Source organism: Octodon degus, unplaced genomic scaffold (genome assembly GCF_000260255.1).
Source record: "Octodon degus isolate 3935 unplaced genomic scaffold, OctDeg1.0 scaffold00050, whole genome shotgun sequence".
NCBI classification, from domain to species: domain Eukaryota; kingdom Metazoa; phylum Chordata; class Mammalia; order Rodentia; family Octodontidae; genus Octodon; species Octodon degus.
Genome location: NW_004524626.1, coordinates 2120043 through 2126924, shown reverse-complemented (window position 1 = coordinate 2126924; position 6882 = coordinate 2120043). Strand labels below are relative to the sequence as shown.

Here is a 6882-nt window from a genome sequence, read left to right as displayed (position 1 = left end):
GCTGCCAATGGCTTTTAGTAATTTAGGGCTGCACTTAAAGTACTGCTCACACATGGGCTGGCTCTGTAGCTAATTGTTCTGAACAAAGAACAAACATAGCGTATTCACATGCCAAGGAGACTGAGCTTCAATAATCACATTCATGTGACTTTAAACAAAAATTTTTTTTTATTTTTACTGGATATCAAACTCAGGACTTTACACTTGACAGGGCAGGTGCTGTGCTGCTTAGCTACATCCCTGACTAAACAATAATCTCTAAAGTTTGAAATACTGCGACAATTGAGCTCTAGTTAAAGCTGCAAAGCTCACAAAATCATCAGGGCAGAATGAAGAAGTGCAGAAGCCAGCCTCAGCAGTCTCAATCTGGCTTTTTCTAATTTAGGACAAACTCTAATGTGCCTAATATGGGATGTGGAAAGCTACAAGCAAGCTTGGTTTCCCAAATTTATCATGCAATATTAATGGAAAAAAGGTTGGATTGATTTTTTTTGTTTAAAAAACTCCATAAAGAGGCCCTATAAAGAGACATGACTGAACAGGTACGAAATATATTCCCCATTGCAAGATCTCCTAATGGATTCTGCTAGGTTCATGAGACTGTCAATCACCTGTATCTTGTTTTTTATTTATTTATTTATTTATTTTAATAATTTTATTGAGAAACAAATAAAAATGAGACAATTTCAAAACCGATTAGTAGGACGGTTTCAAAATTAATACATTGCATATTGTTGTCTTCTTAGTGGTTATTCATAGTACAAGATGCAGACATGATATTCTGTCCACAAACACTATGAGAACAAATCTTTCTATACCTTGAATTAAGAGAAAGTAACTATATATCTATCCTAACTATTTTGAATATACAGATACAAAATGATCAACTTGTATCCTCTTTTTTGTTTAGTTTTGTCAGAAATGGGTATTCCATTATCATTTAAATATTGTAGATGCGTGAATTCAGCAAAATCTTCCAATATAATCCAGTGGTCCATAATAGTAGTGGGTTTTCCAAAGGACTGACAATGTCAGAAGTTGTGGACTTGAACCTTTTACAGCTCAGCATATCAATATGGCTTTACTTTTTATACTTTGTTTTTATACTTTTCTGTTGGATGGTGTTATGGTTTGTGTCTAGTTGTCCCCCCAAAGCCTCATGCAGTCATGGGGTGAGGACTTCTAAAGTTTGTGTTAACTCATGGTCCCCTGGGATTATGTGTGATCCAAGGCTGGGATTATGGGTTTTAGTACTGCTGGGATAACCCATAGGTGTGAGTACTTCCCCTACGCTGGGGCAGGCAGTTTGCATTATAATGTAAGGTGGGAAGAGAAGCTAGCTGCTTGAGCTGCTGCTACCCCTCCCTTGTGCTCTTGCTCTTTGCCACCACCGTGAAAGGTTGCTTTTCTGCTCTGTGCTGCTCTGCATTGGACCCAGCTGAGTATGGACTGAAACCTCCAGTAACTGTGAGCTAAATAAACCTTTCCTTCCTTCATTTTGAGTGTCGGGTATTTGTCCCAGCAACAAGAGAAGAGTAACTAAAACAGATGGTTAAGACCAAGATAAAGCAAGACCTATATAACACAAATGTAACTTTTGTATCTGACAAGGTCAGTCAAATCTCCTCAGGATTTATCCTGAAACCCTGTACCACAGTTTGTAGATCCTTTGTCAGTGTCAGCTATGTGGATGATTCATGGCCTTTGCTTGACCAATTTACTCTCTGAATCACCTGTACTTTGGAGCAGTGCTGTGTCTTGTCCATTTGAGGTATGGTATTGGGTGATTATTACTGCTTCAAATCATGCGTTGTTGATGTGAGAAATAGCTGGGCCATAAAAGTTTCCATGAGTCAAGATTGCCTAAACTCTGGTAGTACCAGCAGAGAGAAGTTTGTCAGCTGTATGGGCAACTGTGCCACAAGTATCAAACTGTCATCCACAAGGAGAGCTACCCTACCCTTCACGTCTCTCAGCAGCACCGTGTGGTCTACTTCATTGGCCTTCTTTTGCTCTTTGTGAATCAAAGCAAAGTTCACATTCAACCGAACTGTGGTGGAGGTAAATCTCTTGGCGCCAGCAGCATCAGGTGAGACAATTGTACAATTCATCCATTCAGAGATATTCTCTCTAAGCCTCTTTAGGACAGCTGATTCTGTATGCAAGTTGTCCACTGGAATATCAAAAAAGCCCTGAATCTGAGGAGCACATGAATCCATGTGACAATGTAAGGGCTGGGGAGATGGCTCAGTAGAATAAGTGCTTGCCTGGCAAGTTAAGGGCCTGAGTTCAATCGCCAGTACCTCAAAAAACAAACAAACAAAAACCTCATAGACATGTGACGATGTAATCTGCATCTACTACAGACAGCATATTTGCAACAAATATTGGATTGGAGCTTGGCTCTTATCCTGACAGGCATAAGGGAAGCATGGGATTTACTGCAGTGACTTGGCTGGCTGAAGCAATCTTGCAGGCATTAAATCATGATCAAATCTCCATGATTCCTTTCGTCTCAGCCGCTGACATGCCCTCCAGATTAAAGAAGACCTGGAAGCTTCAGGGCCCTGTGAGCCATGGCCATGGCTGCATTGGCAAGCATCAGAAGCACCTGGAGGCTGAGGTAATGCTGGTGGCATGCATCATCACAGGATCAACTTTGACAAATATCCCCCAGGTTACTTTTGGAAGGTTGGTATGAGGTGTTACCACTTAAAGAGAAACAAGAGTTTCTGCCCAACTGTCAATCTTGACAAATTGTGGACATTGGTCAGTGAGCAGACCCGAGTAAATGCTGCCAAAAACAAGACTGGAGTAGCTCCCATCATTGATGTAGTGAGACTAGGCTACTATAAAGTTTTTGGGAAGAGAAAGCTCCCAAAGCAGCCTGTCATTGTGAAGACAAAATTCTTCAGCAGAAGAGCTGAGAAGATTAAGACTGTTAAGGGGAGGTGGTGTCCTGGTAGCTTGAAGCCACTGGACAGAGGTTTTAAAAAAAAATTAATGAGTGGTTTAAAAAAAAATGCTCCATGACTTTGTTGTTGATTTCATCACAATCACTCTGAACAATGTAAACATATTCTCCATGTACATTTTCACCAATTTCCACACACATCTCCTGATTGCTAAATTTCTTAGTCACCACGTTGCCCAGATCCAGGCCCAGGAGGTCAGCAATCTTCTAGGATAAATCGTGTTGGAAGCTGCCACTGAAGATTTTGATGTTCAGCATCTTGAGCAATGACCCTAGGCACTCTTCTCTCAGTGATCTCTGACATGGAGACAGGAGCCTAAGTCGACTCAATCACTCAGTGTCATCATTTTGCCATCTTTCAGGAGATTATTTCTGATTTGATTACTTCTGAAGGCTTCTGCAGTTGTTTCTTTACTTCAGATGCTGTTATTTAGGAGATTTCATGTATGTGACTTTCAATATCTTCTATGCTAGTGTCTCCTGCATTTGTTCTGGGTGGACTCAGAGCCTGAGAATATATTTTACTCCTTCTTTTTGTCACTTTATATTTCAGAGAGAACTCTTTATTTCTGTGATACTTTTTTCTGAAAGTTTGATAGTACCTGTATCACTGTGATCAGAGCCATTCTGTATGGAATATGTTCTTTAGGTATCTATTCTGTGTCAGAAATTCTTGTTTTAGTGTGTGTCCCAAGGCTTTGTCCTCTTTATTTATTGAGAGTGAGATATTGGTTTCTATTTGGCACTGTCCTCTGTCCTTCAGTGTAGGGCATTGGTAAGGTTATTACTCAAGCACCTTCTGATATTATTACCCAGGATGGATCATGTGGTTAAGGAAGTATAGGGTTCTATTTGTAGTAATAAAATTAGCAACTCTAATAATGGGTAGTGAGATTTAGCAATTGACAAACTTTTGTAGCTAGTGGGTTTGTATTCAACCATAAGAGCAAACATTGTGACTGTATAGCTAAGCAGATATTAAAATGGGAATTTGTATTTAAATTTCTTCCTCTCAGTTCTGTTTTTGGCAACTTTCCTTGATGTACCTGGAATCTTCCAGGCAGAATAGTTCACCCCACTTGCCTGTTGTCACCTATATCCAGAGGATGCTCTCATATATCTGGATCTAGGTCGGGGCCCCACTGGACCAAGCAGCATGCCTCAAAATTTTGACCCTAGCCTTTCAAGGTCAGTGAAGACTCAGGAGATAGTAGAACCTATACTGTAACATCATGTAACTCAGTTATGTCGCAAATTTTCTGATCAAAGAGATTATGGGGCCATAGAGCAACGTGATCGATGATATAGAGTGCCCCTAAGGAGAGTCACATGGAGAGAAAACATTCTCTCAGGCGTTCACAGAGAGCAAATTAGTCAAGCAATGGCCATGACTCATCCACATGACTGACAATGACAAAAGATTGGCAAACTGCGGTAGAGTGTTACAGGACAAATCCTGAGCCAAATGTTGGCTGTCCTTGAAGCCCTTCTTTTTCTCTAATTTTTGGTCTGCAAGCTTAGGTTTCTAACCCTCCAGAAGAAAAGCTTATTATTACCATACAACATATGCATTTGGGTTTAACCTCACTATCTGTCTGAATATCAAACATCTTAGGCATAACATGGAACGGGTATTTCCATCAAGTATTGATATGTTAAACATTAAGTTCCTACAGAATATGGAGATAAAATTTAAAAAAATGAAAAATATTTAAAGAATATGAATAAACAATTAAATATTTTTACACAGAAGTTTGGAAATCTAACCATATACAGCATTGTAGCAAGGCAGTCCTGTGACATTTTTTTCCTTGTGTCTTTTTCTCATTTATTACCCTTTAAAAAAAACTTTTACTTGAGAGACAGTATGGTAATAATTGGTATGTCCTGAGAAGAAGTACATATTTAGAAGAGCAGAATAACAGGCATTCCAAATGTGACCTTTCTATTATACATTGCTACCTTCAGTGCAGTTGCTTGGTTCACAGGTATCAGCATGTACAATTAGTCAGGGTGAGAATCCTATCAATTAACTGTTAGATTCAAAAACCTGCTGATATTTCTCAGGATCATTTCCTTACCTCTCTTCTGAGTATAAATGTATGACTTTGCCCCTGTCATGTTTCCCAGCTTTTCTCTTTGCCCTGTCCTTTTTGCCCAATTGACAAATTCTTGCTTTCCTTTGAATTGTGTTATAACTTTCTATTTGTATTGCTTCTTTTAAGTTTTTATACTAGGGGGACTATATGATATTTATTCATATGGGTCTGGTTTATTTTACTTGTGAGTGTTTCTTCAAGTGGCATCCACTTAAATATAAAGGCTTCAAGTTTATCATTCTTTATAGCTAAGTAATATTCCATTGTATGGAAGTACCACATCTTTTTCAACCATTCCTCATGCGATGGGCATGTTGGTTGTTTCAAAGATTTGGCTATCACAAATTGTGCTGCCATAAACATAGGTACACATATATCACTATGCTATGACATTTTCAGTTCCTCTGGGAAAATTCCCCGTAGGAGAATAGCTGGTTTGCATGGGGTTTCCAGTCCTAGTTTTTTAAGGAGTCTCCACACTGATTTGCATAATGTTTGCACCAGTCTACATTCCCAGCAGCAGTGGAGAAGAGTTCCCTTTTCCCAATAGCTCGTGCAACATTTGTTGTTGGTTGATTTCTTTATGATAGTCATTCTTTCTGGGGTGACATGTTATCTCAGTGTTGTTTTAATTTGCATTTCTCGGAAGGCTAGTGATGTGGAGCATGTTTTCATGTATTTATTCACCTCTATAATTTCCTCCTCAGATGTGTGTGTTCATCTCAGATGCCCATTTCTGGATTGGGTCTTTATATTTGGGGGTCCTAATGTTTTTTATTTCTTTATAAATTCTAGAGAGCAGACCTTTTTCTGAGTGCTTATTTGTCAAGATTTTTTTGAAATTTATGGATTGTCTTTTCACTTTGTTGGTAATTTCTTTTGTTGTGCAAAAACTTCTCAATAAGAAGAGGTCTCAGTTGTTAATTCTTTCAAGTCTTATTCATGCAATTTGATTTTCTTTCATGAACTCTTTGCCTACCCCTCTATCTTCAAGGGTTCATCCTACTTTCCATACCAGGAGACTGAGTGTTTCTCTTTTAATATTTAGCTCTTTAATCCATTTTGACTTCAGCTTAGTACATAGTGATAGACCTGGATGACGTTTTAGTTTTCGGCATGTAGAGAGCCAGTTTTTCCAGCACCATTTGTTAAAGAGGCTATTTTTCTTCCAGTAAGCATGTTTTGCCCTGTTGTCAAAGATCAGGTGGCTGAGTGTGTTTGTAGAAGCCTTTGTATCTTCTCCTCTATTCAACTTATCCTCAGGTCTATTTCGTTGACATTACCATGCTGATTTTATCACAGTTGCTTTGTAGTATAATTTCAAGTCAGGAATTGTAATGCCTCCTGAGTTGTCTTTCTTGCCCTGGATAACCCTTGCTATTCTAGGTCTTTTTCTGGTTACACATACACTTTAGGAACAATTTCTCTAGTACTGGGAGGTATGTTGGTGTTAGTTGATAGGGATTGCATTAAATCTGTACAACAATTTTGGGACTATGGCCATCTTCATGATGTTGGTTCTTCCTACCCAGGAGCAAGGAATATCTTTCCATTTTCTGAAATCCTCTACAATGTCTTTTTTCAGATTACTGTAATTTTCCTTGAAAAGATTTTACTTCTTTTGTCAGATGAATTCCAAAGTATTTCCTTTATCGCAGTGCTATTGTAAAAAGTATTGTTTCTCTAATTTACCTCTCACTGTGTTTGTTAACTGTGTAGAGAAATGCTATTGGCGTTTGTGTATTGACTTTGTATCGTGCTATGCTACTGAATTTGTGTATCAATTCTAGTAGTCTCTTGGTGGAGTTT

At 38.7% G+C, this 6882-nt stretch overlaps 1 pseudogene; it reads right to left on the bottom strand.

Moving 5' to 3' along the window:
* Positions 1 to 518: 518 nt before the first annotated feature.
* On the bottom strand, positions 519 to 3232 carry LOC101589010 (annotated as a pseudogene).
* Between the last annotated feature and the right edge of the window lie 3650 nt (positions 3233 to 6882).